The following is a 20445-nucleotide window of genomic DNA, read 5'->3' as shown; positions in this document are numbered from 1 at the left end:
CATATACTTTTATGTGTGGTTATCCTATTAGCGGAGTGCTGTTTTTTTTCCTGCCAATCATAAACGCCGTTTTAAAACATCGTCAATAAATAATCTTGCTGAGAGTTTTGCATTGAATTACGATTCGACGTCAAAGGCGCCGCAATGTGTTAATATTTTTCTTAGCAAGTTGCGCCATTCGCGCAAACTTTAAAGATCATTGCCAAATAACAGAAAGAAGTTAAGAACGGGAAATGAAAGGTTGGAAGAGCGTGGTCGAAAATGTAATGCCAACGAGATTTCGCGCTGCGAGTTCGGGAAATTGCGTAATACAAATCTTAAATCTCTTATCTATTCGATCGATCGAATCAGCATTAAACGTATCCTTATCAGGTGAACCTTTTTGCTCCGGTTGACAGTAAGCTTTTTATTTTTTTCCTTTGTATGTCGAAACTGAAGCAACGGCAAGAAGGCGCCCAAGTGCGTAGTAATCCGGACCGCACATACCGCAAGTGGAAGGATTTCGTACTGGCATTGTTGTTGATGTTTTGTTTCCACTTACAAGCGCCTGTTAATTTGGCTGAAGGCAACCCAAAACCCCGATCCACTGGATCGGATGAAAGGTCCCGTGTCAGCTTAAAAAAAAACAACCGAATCTGGAGGCCTGGGACATAACTTCTCGCATCGATTGGGATGTTGATGCTGCGAAGTCCTCGAGGGTGGGATTTTAAGCAGCGAGAAGTTACCGTCGATAAGACAATCTGGGCCCTCGAACTGACGCGCGGTATGTGCGGTTGCGCTGTCGATAACGATCGGTAACGTATCGGTAAACAAATAAACGAAATTAAGATAATACCCATTTTCATGAGGCCCGCTTTAGGGACAACGGGGTGCGGTGCTGCGTTGTCTGGTCATCGCAACCGGCTGGACATCGAGGCTTCGGGGCTTCGCAAGGACCGGGTGATCTTTTTCGTTTTGAAATACTTTTCTTTCCCACCATTTTGGAGACGCCAACGGAGGCCGTGGAGGTTATGGCGGTTCGCTGATCGGGGGTCCCTTGGGATGACATTTGGCCCCGGCGGTATGTTTTATGCATGAAGCGATTGCCTGCTCGGTGGGTTTTAGCTCTCGGAGTAAAACACAATGTCAATAGGTTAATCAACGGTGCACAAACAGCCTATGATTCTCCAATAGCTGCGAAGCAGGGGAATATAATATGATCCTTAACAATTTATTTTTTCGTAATTTGCATTTAAATACACGATGCTAGACGAATGATGTTTTAAAAGGAGCTATAAAAGATGGAATATTATGTAAGCAACGTTGTGTCCAGTTTGACTACAAGAGACCAGCTGTACATTAATTCATTAATTGGTTCCAATGAATTGCGTCGGGATGGTTATTTAATTAGTTAAGTTGGTGTTTACGACGCGCCAATGGTTATAACTCCACCTCACCTTTGAACCCGCGCACACGGGGATTGTTTGTGTTGAAGTCCAAGCTTTCGGAATCAGGGTTTCTACAACAATCGCAAAAGGGTTTTTATGAAGTGATAATTTTGTTACATTCCTTTTAGTGTTTTATGAAGCAGACTATTGAAACCCCAAAGAAAATCCTTTTGTTACATACCGAAGTTGTTTTTGGCTTGGTGTTCGCGCAAGGATATTTTGGAGGGATATGTTTTTTCTTCTCCCTCCAATCACCCGATCCGATCGGCAAAACCGTAATGAATGGTTATGTGCGTTCGAACGCGAAAATTGCCGCCGGTGACGAAATTTAACACAGAATTTGTGAACGACCCCTATACAAGGTTGGGTAGTGCCCGGAACCGGGGTGGTGGTTCTTTAAAAAAATCGTTAATCCAACAACCGATTAAAAGGAATTACACCTCGCAATGCGAGTTTCTTGGTGCCGCCGCGTTCACTGGAAATGTTTCGCCAGAAGCCATATTTCGTGGCCCAGTATCTTTGGGTGAGTTTATTTTTTAAATCACCTCAATTTATTTTGAGTGCCTCGGAATGCCTTCTTCCCTGCGGCATCCGGCGCAGGAAGCAAGGACCGCAACCGGGACACGCCAACCCGCCATTTTCTGCCGGGTGCATGCTCACGAGCGCGAGGTCCTTGCGTGAGCTAGTGTTACCGTATTTCACGGTATAATTGTGGTGTTATTTGCATTGTAATATCTTCGTTTCGATTCGCGCTTTCGATTGGAGCTGCCGCTTCGGTTTATTTGTGCGGGGCGGTCATGAAGTGTGCTGATCAGCATCGGCCCCGAAAGTAAATTCCTGGATGGTCAAAACCCATGCGACAGAAGCAAGCGACTTGTTTCACTCCTTCGTTATGAAAATTGATAAGAAAGACAAATTCGCCTTGGGATGTGCTTCGATATCGAAGCCTTCCGGAATGAGTAAGTAGGTTAAATACCACCCAGGATTGTCGTATAAGCTCTCCCGTGGGACTCAAGCGTGTGTAAAATGAACGACAAATTTGTACTTTGGTAATTTTATTACCTGCAGATACGGCTAAAAGTTATGTGAGCTTTCAGTGGGAAAGAATTAAGATTTATTGTACTGGAAAAGCATACGATTTGTAGCAACAAGTTATGTATCTGCGGTGTATTTAATTTCGAACAAAGCTTAAAAAGAACGATTATTATACCTTAACAGACGCCACCCGATCTCAGTTAATATAGGTTTTAAATTAACATTGAATCTTAATCCTTAAAGCTTCCCCTGGTCCCTAATTGTGAGGAAAAATGTATTATCGCTTTTAAATGAGCTTGCGCGAGCCATTGAAACCCGGTAAGCGGGTCCAGCGAAACGTTCGAAATTGTCCCAGCAAACCAGAGTGCTTTAAATAAATAGTCCAAAATTACCTAGTACTTTAAAGGTTGTTTACGCTACCGGTGGGTTGAGCTTTAATTTTCGACCCCCACCGCACGGCTTCCCGGTTCGTTCGAGTGCATTTTTTCCGATTTTCTCCTGCCTCCTGAATGTGTGTGCAGACACGCATCGCCAAAGTGGGCAACGTGCGCGGGGTCGGGAGGCAAAATGTCAAAACCAGATGCTCGCGCGATGCGATGCTGTTCGCCGTAATCGGGTGGAACATTTTAAACGGCCCCTGGAACAATAAATTTCAATTATCAATACATGATAATTCAATTTTCTTCTTATTATTACAATTTTGCTTTTAGCTCGGCCCACCACGTTTTTTATCCGCGCACACAATGTTTATCTTCGCGTCGGTCGCGAGGGTGGGACGAGGTCCCGGGGTGGAGGCCCGTGGTTGGATGGATGGCGTGCAGGAATTGCCACAGATTGCGCTCGATTTTGAACGATTTTCGAACACCGTCCGTTGGGTCCGTCCGTTCCGTTGGCATGCAGCTTCTTCCAGTCGAACTGTTCGAACTCTTCTTCGCGAAGCTGTCCGCTTCGTGGGCCAGTTTCGTTTCGGTTGCATTCCCCTCTGCGCCTTCTTCTTATCGCAACGTTGCGAGAGGGCCCTCGTGCACCCTCGCAAAAAGCCCTCGCGACCCTTTCGAGGAGTGATGGAAAGTATTAATTTTAAATTGCAGTCATTTCCTTTGGGGCGCCCGGCTGATGGGTCTCTCAATCGCGAGGGTGCTCAGTGGTGCGACAGGGGTCACACGGAACCGCGGTGTTCGATTGCGCCGGTACGGCTGCGTGCAAAGATGTTCAGTGATGCAGCAAAGTGAGACAGAGTGAGAGAAAGGTCAAAGGTTGAGGAAACGTTGGAGAAAGTCGAGCACTAATGAGGCGCAAGATTTTTGGACCGATGACCGACCGCGACACGACAAGCGTAAAGTAAACATATCGGGCGATTGGTAAATTAGCATCCGCCGTAAGATACGACGAGGACGTGTTTGTAGGAGGATGTGATTTAATTCTTTAGTTGATGGGATGGTCACATCACATGGTTTTGCTTTAAATTTGTTTGCTTAAATGAAGGATAATAGTATTCGAAAATTATCTGTAACAAGCGGTGTTATATTTATATTACCTTTTTATTTTTTATGTTGAACAGCTTAACCCGTATCTGATGTTCTCCTCTCAAAGGTTAAGTACATATAAAACCGATCAGTTCCCGCGATAGCGTGTTTTCATCCCAATAACGAAGGCATGTCGTAACGCCAGCTATACGCTTTCCCTAATTGAATCCCCATGTGTGCGCCCGCTGATCCCGAGGTGCGCTTCAAGTGAAACATTATCCTGCGTGTCCATCAACGCAATCACCCTCAGCACGATCGGCCACCATTGGAAACCGCCAGCGCACCGTGTACCGTTTCGGGTTAGCCTCTCCATCGGTGTTGGCCTCCCAAGTCCTGCGGCGATTCCGACGATCCACTCTATACCCTCAATGATGCGTGCACTTAGACGAACCTACGCGCGCGGGAGGGAAAAATATGCGGTCCATCGATCGGACAAAAACACACACGCACACACACGCTCAACCGCAAAGACCTTCGGGATCGATGATCGGCGCATTACGATTTCGTGATGGGGCCGGATCCGGCTGACGAGTGACTTCATCGCCACCCCCGCGCCGCCAGCGAAACGCATAAAGTATCGAAACCCATAAACACTCCATTTTCCACGGGCACGCTGAAGGGGGAGGGCGTACTTTGGCGGATAGTTTACGATCTGTTGCGCTCGGAAGCGTCCGGTAGGTGCAAGAAAATTTGATCTGGCAAGCCGGTGGCTTCGGGCTTTGGCCACGATTAATTGACCGCAGATGAACGGCAAATGAACAAAACACATTTTGACACCTCACCATCAGCTTGGCAGCGCTGAGCGTACGCCATCACCATCACCATCATCGTCACTATTGAAACTTCCTGCTGTCCACTTTTACGGCACAGCAGCGAGACATTATGGAAGCAGTTCAACTTTATTGCTTTCAAATTATTAGAACGTCAAATCTTTATTACAAATAAAAGCTTTGTACATTTTCATTCTTATAATTTATATTCGAGAGCAAAAGCTAAGTTCACAAAACGAATCTTCGACTATTATTCTCGAAAACAGAAGGAAGATGACGATAAGTTGATTAATTATTATAAATTCTTGCAACTTGCTAAAATGAAACGTATTTCAATAGATAGTTTTCAAATAAATATAACGAACGGAAGAAAGTTTATTGAATAAATTTTCTTTTATTTCTGAAAAGTGTCGTATTGACAAACAATTGTGTTCCTTAAAACTAACTAAGAATTCCCTTTATCGCTACTAATATTATTGAATTGAATATGCGATTTAATATTTAAAAATTATAATGTTTTAACGTCAATAATTAACTATTGTTTATAATTAACTATATAAATAATCAGCAATCGTGAAATTTTTGAGGATCCCTGGAAGTTAACAAAAAATATCACGCATGTAATTTGTTCATTAGCTCAACACAAAACTTAACTTGCTAATTAAACTAGTAGCTACTAATCATAAAGTTGCATAATGTATGAACATTACAAACTTTCGTATTTGCTGTTTGCTGAATCTTTGACCGAAATCAATTGTGTGCTTAGATAATACTGTGCTAACTTTTGAGTGAAAATTACTCGTGAACTGTTGAATCTTTCTTAAAAAATGTTCAGACTCAAAACCCAAACATTTTCCATTAATAGTGCAAAACTATCAGAATAAATCAGTATGTATCAACCGATGGGAGTAATAGCTTTAAACTTAATCGAAACGCGTCAACACACTACCGGTGTGCGCATATAAACATGGGATATACGCTCTCGTTGGCCAGCTACTGGTTTTCGAACGGTCTCGAGTCGTACATCAAGCAGTATTTTTACAGTCGGGGCAGAGCAATCCTTTGACCCGTGGCTGGCACGGTGCTGCACTTGGTAGCAAAATTGCTACATGTGTTACTGGAAATTGCAAACATGAAATATGGCATTCGTTCGGCGTCTGTTTCCTCTGGTCTGTGACGGCTGTGGACCGACGAGTGGCGAGGTTCGGGGTGGAGTTACTTTTGCGAACATCGGAAAACAATTATCACCCTCGGGTGCACCCGTGTGGAATGCATCGCGTTGCACCGAGTTGGTGAGGTCGGGACCGGGAAGCATAGGTGGAAAACGTCTACGACATGCCGGAGCGGCAGGTCAGCGGTTCGGGAGAGATTAGTTCGTTTAATTAATTTAAAACACGACCACTATCTGGCTACTGGCGATTTTTGCGCTGCTCGAGCAACGGGAGCGCTGGCGTAACACGTGTTGCTGTGCGAAGGCGAAGTTCTTCCGGGTGGAAAATTGAATCTGTCAGCCGACCGGGCCGTTTCGCGATCATCTACCTATAGGACTAGAAGACTCAACGGTTGGATTGCGAATCGCTGCCCGGGAGTCTTTAATGTCGAAAAGTTGTTGGCGGATTGGTATGTCAAAGATCAAGCTTTAAACGTTTGGAGAGACAAGACATCCTGGACTTTGGTACGATGACGATTCAATGGCTCCTTTCGACGATCAACGTCTTCAAACGTACTTCCTATGGATGTTTCCTCTTCGATGGCGCCAGCGATTGCTACCGGGGGCGCTTCTATCGCAATGGCAAATATTGTCATAAATATTTATACGATGCAATGAAGGTTGAACAATGGCGACATTTCGAGTTCCGGCCATCGGTAGAGGGAAATCATCTCCCTTCTTTTCTTCCTTTACGTTTCACAGCGTTTGTATTGGGTGTATTAATAGATGAATCGAAAAGAAAACTTTTATCGATTACTTCTGTGTTGTAAACCCGTGTCTTTATAATGCCTATATAAGACTGTTCAGTGTGAAGAAGATCGGTTATATTTCCTTTCAAACTATTTTTCCTTTTCTCTATCCCTATGGAGGGTCCCATTTAAAACCGACTCAACTTTCAGTTTTCCTCTTAAGTTAAAAATGCAAAATAGGATCTGATGTCTTTCCGCGGTGGTTCAACCTTTCCGGCCTGAAATGTTACCGTAAGACAATTGCTCACCGCACGGCACCATCCTCGCCCCGCCGATGGCATAATGATGATTTTTCATCAGTGCGTTCATGACACTCCACCGTTGAAAAGCTGACCGGTGAGAGGAGTCGCACATTGGACAGCTAGCGATGGCGCTATCATTTGTCCGAAGAAGTTGAAGGCCGAGCGCCCCGCCTGGAGTGCACGTGGCGGGAGTTGTTTCTTTTTCCCCTGTCCCGTCTTATGATGGCCTGCAGCGATGATTGTGGCATCGATTATGCATTGAAATTTTATACCCGACGGAAAAAAAGGCGACAAGAGCTGCCTCCTGGACGGAGAGTTAGCGGATCGGTACGCGATGTGACAGTTGCAAATATTATGCACCGGGCGAGTGTGTCTCCGGGCGGGAAAGAGAATCTCTCCGTCAAGTCAGTTTGGCTATTGGCGATAAATCATTTGACATGCCGACCTTGTCAGCTTTTATCCATGAAGTGAAGGAGCTTCATTTTGTAGGGAGCAGTCAACTGTTCTCCCCGTCCAAGTATTTTAATTTGCGAAATCTTAATCATATTTTCTTGCCGAACAAGATAACAACGAAGAACAAAGCGAAGTTGGGAATATTTCATAGTTGACAAACGTTTTCTTTTCCGACATTAAAAGGCATGGTTTGAAGCGTAAAGATTGTTAAAACAGGTCGTAAATATAGAACAATACGTCGTGAACTGTGGATCCGTTTCCGTATTGCAATTGGCGGAAATTGTTGTTATGCATTGTTTCCGGAAGATAATAAACACCCAATAAAATACCGAAACCGAAGCGAGCAGGAACGTAACGCACGAATCATTTATCATCAGTCTCAACCCTTGGATGCTTGCGGTTCGTGTTTCGATTTATAATTTTTCCTAGACATGTCGCCTTCATTTGCTCACGTCAGCCGAATGTGCAGGAAATGCAACCCACTGGCCTTGGGTCAACAAATGCGCTCGGTTCAATTATTCGCGCGCCGATAATCGCAGCGATGCTACGAAATCGATCGGAGTCGCTCGGTCCTCGGGGGACCTCGGCTAACTATACGGCTGGCGCATGGGCCCCCCGGCCAATTTATGTCTCGTTGTGACAAATTTATGTTCATTTAATTTATGCCTCTTTCAAGTGTCAATGCATAAATTTATTAAATCGTTCCGTTTTCGATCGACGAACGTAACGGCGCGCCAAAGCGCTCACCATTTCGACTGCCATACTTCGCCTTCCGCATGGTCGTAGCATTCGATGGCGCATAATCATCCTCGATACAAAGTTTGTAAAATATAAAAAAAATCCCTCCGGCGCACGAACCGATGTCCAGACGATCTAGCCGCGGCTGGCGAATGGTGAAGATTAGCGTGACGATTATGCTTCACTCATAATTTCTCACTTTTCTTTCACCTTTATGGAGAAGGATGGCTGGGGCTGAGCCATCGTCGGCTCATTCCGTGCCATTGGCGTGGAATTGTGCAAATGCTAATCCTTCCGAAGCGGCCTATCTAGTCGGAAAATGAATGGAATCAAGTGTTGAACAGATATATCATTTCCATTTGACGATACGCTTAGCAAAGAACTTTGCGATACCAGGGTTAAGTCATTAATAAAATGATCGCTGGTTGCGTGGAGAAAATGAAAGATTGCAACAAGAGAAATTTAAAATGACGAAGTAATATTTTTACAAAGTAATCTAGCTTTAGAAAATGAAAATGTAAATAGTATACTGTTAAAAATATTTAACAATGGTACAGATAAACTCGTATTTGTTTCGTACATAAATGTAATAAGTAATCTTTATTATCACGAGAAATTAAGTAGAATGTCAAGCAACAAAGACGAAAAATCATGGAACGTAATTCAAAACATGTTAAAAATAATGGTAAAGACAAATTTTACGAAAAACTCCTTGAATTTCTTTAAAAATGGATTAGGAAATGGACAAACTTTTTGGTAACGCAAAGTCTCTTTTATTTAAATTTTCAAAGAGCAACGATCGGCTCAACGTAAGAAAAATTTAAATTCCTTCAGAAATGCAAATGGAAAACGACGACAAATCGATCCGAACGGACTCCCTCCCGAGGTGATCGATCGTCACCAGCCGGCCACGGAGCCTTTCATCGGGCGCCCGGGACCACAGGGAGTCGCAAGACCCCTGTGCCGCTCCCCCGTGGCAGCAAAGGTTATTGTTTTGGTGTGCTTTGAGACCCACCCAATCGGCGGCGGTTCGCCCGTTGAAATGCATTAATAATTAGGTTGTTAAGTGAAACAGTTGGGGGTTCGTTTGGCTGGGCGCGGGTAAAGCATGAGGTCTGCCACCGACCTTCAATCTACCGAACGAGGTGTCTGCCGTTGATGACCTTTAGTTGTGTGATGGACTGGCACCACTTGGTCCTGGCAGCGGCCATGCTGTGTTCTAGCTATTCATTTCATGTTTGCCAACAGCGTGTGCGAAAGGATGTGCGAAATTCTTCTGGAAAGCGCTGCTCAGAGCGTCAATAAATTGTGCCGATGCGTTAAAATCCGTTCCGTTCGACATGTGGCCTCGTCGGCCGTTTTGACAGCTACCGAAGCGATCATAAATCGAGCTGCCGCTCCTGCTGCTTCTAACAGCCTTATTTCACCTGGAAAACAGTCGATGGCCGATGGCGGCGGGGCGTTCTGCGAGCGCGTGCCAAGTTGGCTGCGGTAAAAAAGGGAGAAGATTATCGTTCGATTCGCGCCAGCAATCTAATCGCCGCGTGCCGCCAGCGCCGTGGAAAAACTAGCCTTCCTCCCGAGTTAGACTCGAGTGAGGGTTGTATATATGGATTGAGGGGTTTAAATATTTTGACAGCGAGCGGGAGTAATTTATGGTCCGCTGCGAACCGGCACAGCCTCGGGAACGAGTTTGCATCAATTAGCTTGTGTTTGTGTGTTTTCATGTGTCCGTGGCGCAGCTTGAAGATTGGGTTACCGGAGGATCGCCGAGGGGCAGTTTTGCTGAAACAGAACCGTTGCTCCTTCGGGAGATGGGTATCCGACTGGAATGCGAAAGAAAAGCCCATTGGAAGGACGATATGAAAAAAAGGAACCAACCCAATCGGACACCCCGGGCAGCAGCTCGATCTCCGATTGCTTTCTGTGCCCAGTGGCTAGTGGAAGAAAACTCCCGCAAAGCCTCCCCTCACAGCCCCTTCGCTCGGTGCGCAAATCAATTATCCTTACTCCGCAGATTCGGCAGATTTAATGGAACCCGGCAGTGTCTTCGGCATGTACGCTTTTGTGCAACCCGCTGTTTCCTACGCGGCGAAAACTTACCCTGGCTGTGTTTTTGTGAACCGAAAAATTAAACCAAACCAATGCAAACAAAACTAGCCGCCATCGCATTCCTTCGATCTCCCCAACGGAGATCGAGCGTCCTTTCAACTGCCGGCGAAGTAGTTACGCCTGGCCAATGTTCGGTAATTTGCGTACGCCAAAGGATGGTTGGAGGAGAGCCAGACGCTGGTTGCTGCGCGGGGGATGTTTAATTGTTCCAACCTTAAACCGGGCCACCCCACCCTTGGGCGGCAGGGAGTGCCTTAATCTTCGAATTGCTTTTAATTAATTAGCAACGATCGATTGCCGGAGGAGTTTGGTTCCGAGGAGCATTAAAGTTGAGGTGGAAGGAAGCGGTTATTGGGATGGTAAGTGAGTTTCGAGGCACATTAAAGTTGAATCATCGCTCGGAGCGTTCATCGGTTTTGATTGTTGTTCATGTTTGCTGACAAATTTAATTTTTGCCATTTTTCGAGATGAACCATTGTTGCACGCACGGATCCGCACCAAGGGAATAACAAATTATCAAGCATAATTTTAACTTTAACCCTTTGGGGAACGAACGGTTGCCCAACGGTTTGTTAACATAGTTATTTATATTGCATTTGGGCATAATTTTTCTCAAGACTGGTTAAACTCCGTTCAATGTTTTATTTTGATTGGATTAATTTTTGTTTTACTTGTTTGTTTTTAAGTAGCTCTCAATCAAACATTTAAAGAGATTCATGTTGATGCTAAAAACTCTACGGTTTCAAGATTTTCTTCGCTGTATGATTCTTTTCAATCTCGTCCCTTCAACCGGCTTTGACAGAAAAAAAAGAATCGATATCGATCTGATCCCGATCGTTTTTGATATTCTGTTTTTTTTTTTGTCAAAACACCACGAAAAGTGGAACAACGCTACGGTCGGCGACTCTCCTTCCCGGCGGCAAATCGGAGCTTTGATATGCATTTTATCGGTGGTTTTATTTGGATTTTCAGATCGCTGTAAATCTTTCTCGGATTGTGTGGTATTTTTACGACGTCCAACCGGGCGACGGACAGGTTTCATTTTTATTGCGTTTTGTTAATTTTGTTTTGTTGATTGCCAAACGGAAAGCGAGTGCATACCGACCCGGCAATATCGATCAACCGGATCGAGGGAATATCTCTTCGATAAGAAATTTGGTTGAATGAAGATTAAAAAAAAAACAAAGTCTTTTGCTTATCCTGGAATCAATGAATGCTCACGTTGTGTTTATAATTTTCCTGTTTATGTAACTTTTATGCTATTGAACTGTTACTTTCAATGACGTTGGGGTTCTTGTTTCTGTTTCTGAAGTAAACTTGTTTTGAGATTAACGAAATGAGGACCTGTTAAGTTTTGGAAGCAAAAAGTTAATAAAATAATGTCGTACTAGTTAAAAGCTCGAGCAGTCGGATGAAAAGGTAAAAAGTGCATGCGCAAGTGTTCCAGTTTACTTTTAAAAATCCCAATTTAATTTCAACTTTACTGTGCTGTTGAATCGAAATGGATCTGGGTTCGGGTGTAAAATCGTACGATTCGAATTATTCGTGTTTTATGGACATCAATGCGCACTCAATAAAAACATGCTCGCTTTGTCTTAACAGATCATGGATTACCGAACCACCAGGGTACGTCCTTGCCCCTCTCCCCACCATCCCGGCCCTTCAATAACACCTTCGTTCAATCCGGGAGAAAGTACACACAATCAAACACACCGAGCTCGCCCAAAAGCTGGCGTGCTACAAATTATCGGCACTTTACGACGCCGGTCCGATCGATGCCGGTGCGCGGAATGTCCTTCGCAGGATCGCCCCGGTACGGTACGGCTGCAAAGCGATAATCGCTCACGTACACCACCTCATAGCAGCGCCGACCGAACGCGGATCGGGGGATAATTTTTATCATCTACCAGCGTTAAGAAAAAATAATAATAAAAAAAACGGCGGAACGGCCAGTTGGCGCCATCGATTGCAGCACAAAAATGCCCCGGAGGATTCGACCGAAATGGCGATCCGGCGACCATGATCCATGCTGTGCCATTGGGCCAGTGTTTTATTGCAACGCGTCACAATGGAGGCGCCACGGTTGCACTGGAAGCCGGTGCGTACGTATGTGTACGAGATTCATTCTCCCCCCGCCGTTCGGCCGAGCAGGCGGGGGAAGAAAGTGGAACGGAATGCCAAATAATCGACCTTCGACAAGATTTCGCCGCCTCGCGGACCCAAGCCTCCCCATTCGAGCGCGTGCGGAAAGGTGAACGCGCGTTCGGAAAAGTGCAGTGCCAACATAAATAAACGCGTGTCGGTGCGTGGCGTTGTGCGCAGATAACAGCCCCGCATGCCGCGCCGGTAATTTATTTCCGAGCTAATGGATCCAGTTACAAGGATTTAATTGCCCCGGCTGCCCGTTACCGATCGTTCTCTCCCGGATACATACACGCACACACACATTGCCATATCGTCGATGATAAAAGTGGAGCACGAGGACGCCCGAACATTCCGATTGTGCATCGCCAAGAACGCAATGGATGGTCGCGATTGGAAAGTGGAGTGCTACCTCGGAACCACGAGATACCTGGACCTCTTCCGCGGGTCACCGATAGAGGGCTACGCACTTGCTCCGGCCGGGTCATCTGCCTCGAGCGTGCGAGAAAGCAGCCCAGTAGTCGGCTCCTTCTCACCCTGTATATCGCACACTCTAATTGGCACAATCAATTTCGGTGGCGGCAAAGCTCTAAGAGGGCCATCCTACGTCCAAACGACCTGGCGGGCGTATGCAAATTTTCGGGCTCGGTACAACGATGGGGCGATTAGCTTCCAACGCGGGTTTCTGTTCATATGCCGCCGCGGTTTTTCGAGCCAATTATCGTCCACCTACGATTGGCAGCTTCCTGGTCAAGATGGTAGCGTCTGCAGGAGGAGCTCCAGCTCGTTAAGACGATGGAGCGCGGGATACGCCGAATGGTAGCGCACGGCGTTCGGGCCCATGAATCATTTCCATCCACTCCTAATTGGTGATAACGATCGATCGATCCATCGAGCTTCTGGAATCGGATCGACATCGGTCGTTCGGTTCGACAACCCGCGCGGATGGCTTCGGGCTGTGATCTGTAGCCCTATTCCAGAGTAACCCACGACGACGTTGTCTTGACGCCTCCTCTAGCCCGAGGCCGACCGATGGATCATCGTCGTGGGATGATCTTTTTTTCCGAAAGGCAACAAACGGCCCTCCTAGATAAGGTATCTGTTGGGTGTTCGCGTCCTCGTTCGCACTGAAAGCTCATGGCTGATCGCCCCGCAGTGGATGTCATCGGTGGGCTCGACCTTCTTTCGATTAGATTTGAGGCGAGATCTCGCCTGGGCGCTGTGCGTATCGCAACGGGGTTGTGGCCCACGGGAGATGGATTGTTGTTGGTGGCAGCACGCTTGATAGAGTGTCGATAGGACGGTATCTCCCGCAGGGGGCAAACGCTTCGATACCTGCCTAGGATTTGATTGATGACGCCCGGCTCAAATGCTCCAATCACTTTAGCCTGGGTCGCTGGTAAAGATCGCGTAAACTTTCTTGAGTGGTTTGTATTTGAAGTATAAGTGATTTCCTTTTAATTTTATTCATTTAACCTGTTTTAATTTATTTCATTTTTATTTTTATTTTTAATTGATTGAAGTTACCATCAACACTGTTTATTAATTCTATGCAACTGCCACTAATGGTACGTTTCATTGATAAATTTGTAATATTACTAAATGATTTTTTAGTTTGTTTTTTGTCAAGTTAAACTGAAACGTTAAAAAAACTTGTCGTAAATTTTTATTAGCTCTTAGAAATAATGAACCACTAAATACTGATTATTTGCAAACAGTTTTATTCCCACAATCGGCCATTGTTCTTTTATATTTTTCAGCTATCGTTTACTATTTCATATATGTTTTTATTAACACTTTATTTTCTAGTTTTTTACATTATTTAGATTTTATAGTAACTGTGTCTTTAACGGTTTATGTAAAAATTTACAATTGCACTGATTTAATCTATGCTATACGCGTCGGGAACTGAAATCACGTTTCACATACTTGATCTAGCTGAAACTCCTCTAACAGTGGAAATGCCCCACTTTGTATTAATCTTTTCCAGCAAAGCACTGTCTCGGCTGCATTAGGACTGTTTTCATCGTTTTATGGCATGAAATGTCGGGCCGGGGGAAATGCATCAACTCCCTTCTAGCGCCAGCTGCGCCATCGGTCAGAATAAATATGAATATGAACAAGGACTAATTATTCCAATAAAACCTGCAATTTCCATTAGCCCGAACAAGCCCTTTTTTATGGCCACCGAGAGTGCTGCTGGCGTTTGTGCGACGGCGTTATGGCTTCGCCCAGGGCCTCTTCGACGGCCGGTCGAATTGAATCATAACCCGCAGCACGCGGCGGAAGATGGATGAATCATCCGCGATCCGAAAGGTGAAGTGGAAAAGGCGCCCCATTAGGAGGGCCCCCGATTGGAACCAAAGGCGAAGCGGAGGGTACGTATGTGTCGTTATTCAAATTGACGGACACATGGCGGCGGGATTTATGGGGCAGCCGAACGAGGCTGCATTTGAAAATCATCCCATAAAAGGTGATTTACCGAGCGCTGGACTCTCGCGCGCGCGTGTGTGTGTGTGTCTGTTCCACATGGTGGACCTTGCCGAACCGGAGAGACGGCCTGGTAAGTCTTGTACTCTTCGCCAAAGGATGCCCTGATGTGTGGTGTAATGCGCCCATAATGCACCGTAAAGCGACATACGGGAACACCTTCTTCCCCACGCGGAGATCAACCCGCGCGACTGGGTGTGTGTGTGTGTGTATAGTATGACTGGCCGCGGGACTTGCTGGCTCCTTTTGGAGTGACTTTTACGGCTGGGAACTTTCGCAGTTACCCGAAACCGTGCGGGAAGGACTTTTATGGTCAATTGGGGTGAGTGCGCGTGGCAAGGTTTTGTCCGTGGTGAGACGAGAGGAAATCATTAACGGGGGCGGGAGGCGGCGGGTGACGCGATGTTCCAAACGAGGGCGCCCCGACGGTTATTTTCGAGTGTAGGAGCGGATTTAAGTACCGCCCGGTTCCGACAGTACATGCATGAGTCAATAAATTATAATAAAAGATTTCCTCACTCCGTAAATTGGCGCCTGCCAATGGTTGGCGCTCCACTGGCCAGTGTGTGTGTGTGTGTGTGCGTGCGCCTGGTATGTGTGAAAACAACGGTGGCCTTCCGCGAGAGGCAAGCAGGCGGGGAGGGCAGGTGATTCCGATGGAGTGGGCGCAACGTTAAAGCGGCCATTGCGAACCCCAACATGAAATTATGGAAATTGACTTTTTATTGCTTCATTCAAATGGGAAAACTTGTTGAATATATAAATTATTTATCATTGACTATTGACGGCGCAAAAAGGAATCCAGTCCGTGGTCCTGGCCCCACGAAAGAGAACGGTGCTGGGTGGGTGGGAGGAAAATGCACTCTTTATCCTTTCTGGGAGCGGGCTGCGAACTGATTTGGTTGCGCCCTGCTGCCTTATTTGGGCCCGTATTTAGGAGTTAATTTGTCGATAATCATGCTCTCGCATTCGATTCCTGGGCATGTTGGGAAGGCGTGGGAAGGATGTGCTTGGGGTGAAGAGCGTGAACTGTACCGAGTCTGGTTGCAAGCGATTGGGAGGCTGGCGCTATGCGTTTCACGTAGGAATTGGGATATAATTGGTCAAGTACGGCCTCACGACAATTGGAACTCCAGTGAATGAGTTCCATTAGTTGCGCCTACACTTTTATGGGTCATAACTTGCTGACAAATGCAAGTGATTTGTAAATGATCAACATTTCCAATGCTTGTTTTAAAAACGTCACATTAAATGCTGTTTTTCGTGTTAGGCATAACATTGAAATGTAATATTCTAAAGCTGTTTGAAATATTGTTTATATAACTATAACTTTGGATTACTTTGGTGCTGTTTTACTTTTATTTTTGCTTCTCCATTGAGGTGTCAAGTTTTTAATGAACTTCTCAAAATAGCTTTAAAGATAGAAACATTTTATGTTATGTCAGATAGACTTTTGGAGGACTAGTTTACCTTGTGTAAAAAAAATAAACAAAATATCTCCAAACTACCAATTATCGTTTTTGTCTAAAATGATCTCTAATTTCGTCAAATGTTAAATTATCTGTACATAAACTTGCAAAGAACGTTAAATAGCTGACAATGTTTATCAAATATCAATAATAATACTAGTGGATTTTAATTGTGTTATGAAAAAAGCTTTGAAAATATTGACTTCTTTAATGATTAGAACCAGTGTTAGATCGTAGTTATAATAGTGTCCGTATATTAATTGTTAAAAATTATGATGAATAATATGATAACATTAAATCTTTTGTTTTTTTTTCATATTTAAGGAGTAAGTTAAATTAATAATCTGGTTTTAGAACACTAGACGCAGCTTTTATCAATACATTAAATTGAATAAAAACTTTAAACGCGAAAAAAAATAGAACAAAACAATAACAGATGACAATTGTTTCTTATGAAACGAAAAGAAAAATGATTGGTATGAGCAACATCACCTCAACAGTGATTGCCATATAACTCCTCTCGAGTAGCTTAGCCCGGAAGCAAATAAATTCCGTATTACGTCTCGAAACGGATTGGTTTGGCGCCTAGAACTAGCGAGATCACCTTCTGCTTATCAAATCACCACTCACAACTCACTTCGGCTTCAACGCCACCGCGTAACCCTACCCCGTTCCTTCGCGCGGGTTCCAAATGAGTAATGCGTTCGAATGCCCCGATTTGCATTAGCGCTTAAAAGGATTTAGTCGTCTCGCATCGGATTTCCATCGGCGGTACGAGAAGATTCAGAACGCTGGCATCATCTAAAGGTCGAAGCGAATGTCGCTGCGCCGTTGTGGATGTAATTAAAACATTTAACGCAAACTCGAACATCCGAACGGTGTTGATGATGGAAGGGCGTCGCAGGCTTGGGAAAACCATTCTGTTTTTGTAGTTATACCACTTCCTCTCCCTCTTTCTCTGGTCATTCGGAAGCCTTCGCTTGCCAGCCGAGTGTCAGATTGCGCCAATAAAATGTATGATTAGTGTACGACCGACTAATGGATCGGGACGCATTTGTGGCATCCGAGGTTCGTTTGGAAAACAACTGGAAACAGGGTGATTGGGGGTGGGATGAAGCTTCGCGCAACCGTGAAAGTGAACGCTTTCCACCGTCAGCTAGTGGAGGTGGCAGATAACGTAAATCGATGTGTTTATACATACCCCTTTTCTCATGCCTTCCCCTTCCCTAACGCACTCCAAAGTCCTTTCGATCCCGTTCCGCGGGTGCGAAAGGTGAGAAATTCTTTGTAAGATTATCGTAAGAAGCTAGCAAACATTTTAACTGCTTAAGATAGCGCGAATGGGGGCTGCTTGTCGCGTTGCATCGTTGGGCTGGTCGATTGGACGCATTTCGCTTCGCTCGATGCTCGATTTCTCGATTTCTTACACCTAACGGACGCATTAAATGGATCATATTTGAACCACGGGAGGGACAGTCAGTCGAAGGTGCGAGAGATAGCGAACATTACCCGGTGGTAAACTGTTTGATAAAGTGTCGAAAGGCCGCTCAAAGGCGTCCGTGACGTTCATTTTTCCATCGGTGCATTATAAGCTGGTACGGTACGGGTTTCGCTTATCATTTGAACTAAATTACGAGCCACTTTTTGTTGGGAAAGGTTTTGAGAAGCTGCTCAAAGCAACCGACCGCAACTTTAGGGGCTGCCATGCGCTTTGGACAATGCTCTGTAAGCGAGCGTTGAGACCTTTTTAAAGCAACTTTAGTTTTAAAAGTGTGAACACTCGCACATTTCACTATCATTCTCTGAGAAGGTCGTTTAAGTGGTTCGATATGTGTTTATAAATATGTTTCGCAATCGACCGATTCGTGATGTGCCCTTTAGGCAGGTTTACACCACTTTTTTTCGTCATCTGCGTGACATTTCCCATTTTGGACGGGCGCCTTATGGACGCGAAAAGGGACACACCCTAGAACTTTTTCCCCCAACGTCCGGCGCACTGGCGCCTAGAAATCGTGCCTCCGAAAGGGTTAAACGTGCCACTCCGAGAGGTGCACGAATTCGTCGTCCCACCACGGGTATGCAAGCTAACGACTTTGGCACCTCGCTCCGGTTGGGCGCATCGTCGTTTATGGTAAATGGCCAATTCGGTCCAAACGACCAAACCAAGTCCGGCAGCCGCCTCTCGGCGGTTCCCTTTGGATCTCGCGGTTGCTTCAGCAGGGAATTAATCATCCACCGATCGGCACCGGGAATCGAATGCGGGCAGAACTGGCGCAAAACCGCAAGCTAAAGGTGTCGCACTCGGTGCACTTTGTCATCCCGAAAAAGGGGGTTGCATCGAAGACGTCGATCCGACGCAGGAAAACCGCGAATGGGCGCGAGAAAACCCCAACCGTGGGGGGAACGCAATCGGCTTAATTTTAATATTAAATCCTATGCAAATAGCCTTACGCGGTGTCGGCGAAGTTTGTCCGCACGATCTTCGGAGGTTGTGGTTGGAAAATTCGCACAACCGTTTGGTGGCCGGCTCGGACAAACTTACAGCTTCGGCGAAGAAGAAAAAAAATGCGGATAAAGCCCTACCGTTTTCGACTCAATCACGAGCCGATTGATTATGCAGCGCGAACATTGAGTGCGAAATCGAATGTCCCCTTGTATTTTCCCCTGGATCCCACCTCCCCAAGCGGGGTGTCGGGCTGAAAAATGGTCGTGGAATAGACAAATCGTGTCGGTTCGTTCAGTGGCGCTGCGTGAATTTCCCCTGAGTGCAGCCACGCGGTAACACGACCAACTGCGCTACCGGACTCGTTAATTGAGTTGTTTTTTCTGGGTGACATTTGAACACCCGGAAGCGCGTCCCTCCCGTCCGTCCCGCTGTGGTTTTCCGGGCGTGTATCGGGTGTCACATTCGTGCGCCGAACACGTTCATGCTTGGCCATGTTGAACCGAGCGGGTTAACACACCGTGTCAGCTGGACGAATGGATTAGACTGGATCATCACAACGAACACTTTTACAGCTCGTGTATCATCGTGCTTTTCGGGGTGAGTTTAATTGACTCCATTAGCGGTTGTTTTATTCCTTTAATGTCTTGTACGCCACTTGCGTTTACGTTGCTTTCTTTTGACAATTATAACGATGGGAACTACAACATCGGAGATGCTCCTCGAAAGGAGGCCAATGAACTTCAACGCTGCGAAGAAACTGAAACGACGCCCGACAGCTTGATTGCGATCGATTGCATTTGACGGTGCTTCCGCGATCCCTCTGGAATTGCAACCGCAGCAGCATAAACATCGTTTTCCTTGGCTTCCCGGTAGCATAGGCCGAAGCCGGTTGGGCGAGCAAGCAAGACGCCATCCTAAGGGGAAGTACATAAATTGTTGCATTGTGTTCGCCCATGTGAAACATTGGCCGATGTTGATTGATCTCGGCTGCACACTCCATCCAGCCTGCTGACGGGGGAGCGATTCCTTCCATAAAATCCCAAAGTTCCTCCACCCAAGGCGCACCCGAGCGGGCGTGTTGTATCGGTTCCGTGCATGCGTGCGTGTGCGCTGAACCGCGTCGAAGGGTGCGACCGATTGCGATGAATTCTTGACGGCGAACCGAGCGGCCAGGATCAAGGGACGGGGCTGAGCGCTGCGTGCGGTTATTGAATTATTTATAACAATATATACATCGACCGATCGGGGCACTGCGGTGAAGGGAATGGGACGGGCCGCAAGGAATCCGAACAGCGGGTCATGTTGGGGGGAGGGCCTTAGCAAAACGAAATTATGCGCTGGGAAAATGCAGCTCCACCGAGCGAACAATAGCAGGGTAAGAAGTCATTCGGGCAGGAAGCACTGCAAAAGGAGCGAGGGAGGGTGGGGGAGGGGGGGGGGGGGTTGGACGTTTTGCATGAACTGGTGGCATGGAGATTTTATTGGCTTCCTCCTAATCGCGGTGCAATCAGTGCGTGCATCCAACGGGAACGAAATTAACTTTGTATTTCAAATCGCTTCCCTTTGATTGGCTTTTAATTGTATCAATAAATAGTGGTACATTTTCTTCACAATTCGTTTATGTAATCGAAGCCGA

The sequence above is a fragment of the Anopheles ziemanni genome, chromosome 3, assembly GCF_943734765.1.
Source record: "Anopheles ziemanni chromosome 3, idAnoZiCoDA_A2_x.2, whole genome shotgun sequence".
Classification (NCBI taxonomy): Eukaryota; Metazoa; Arthropoda; class Insecta; order Diptera; family Culicidae; genus Anopheles; species Anopheles ziemanni.
Note: the sequence above shows the minus strand (reverse complement) of the source record.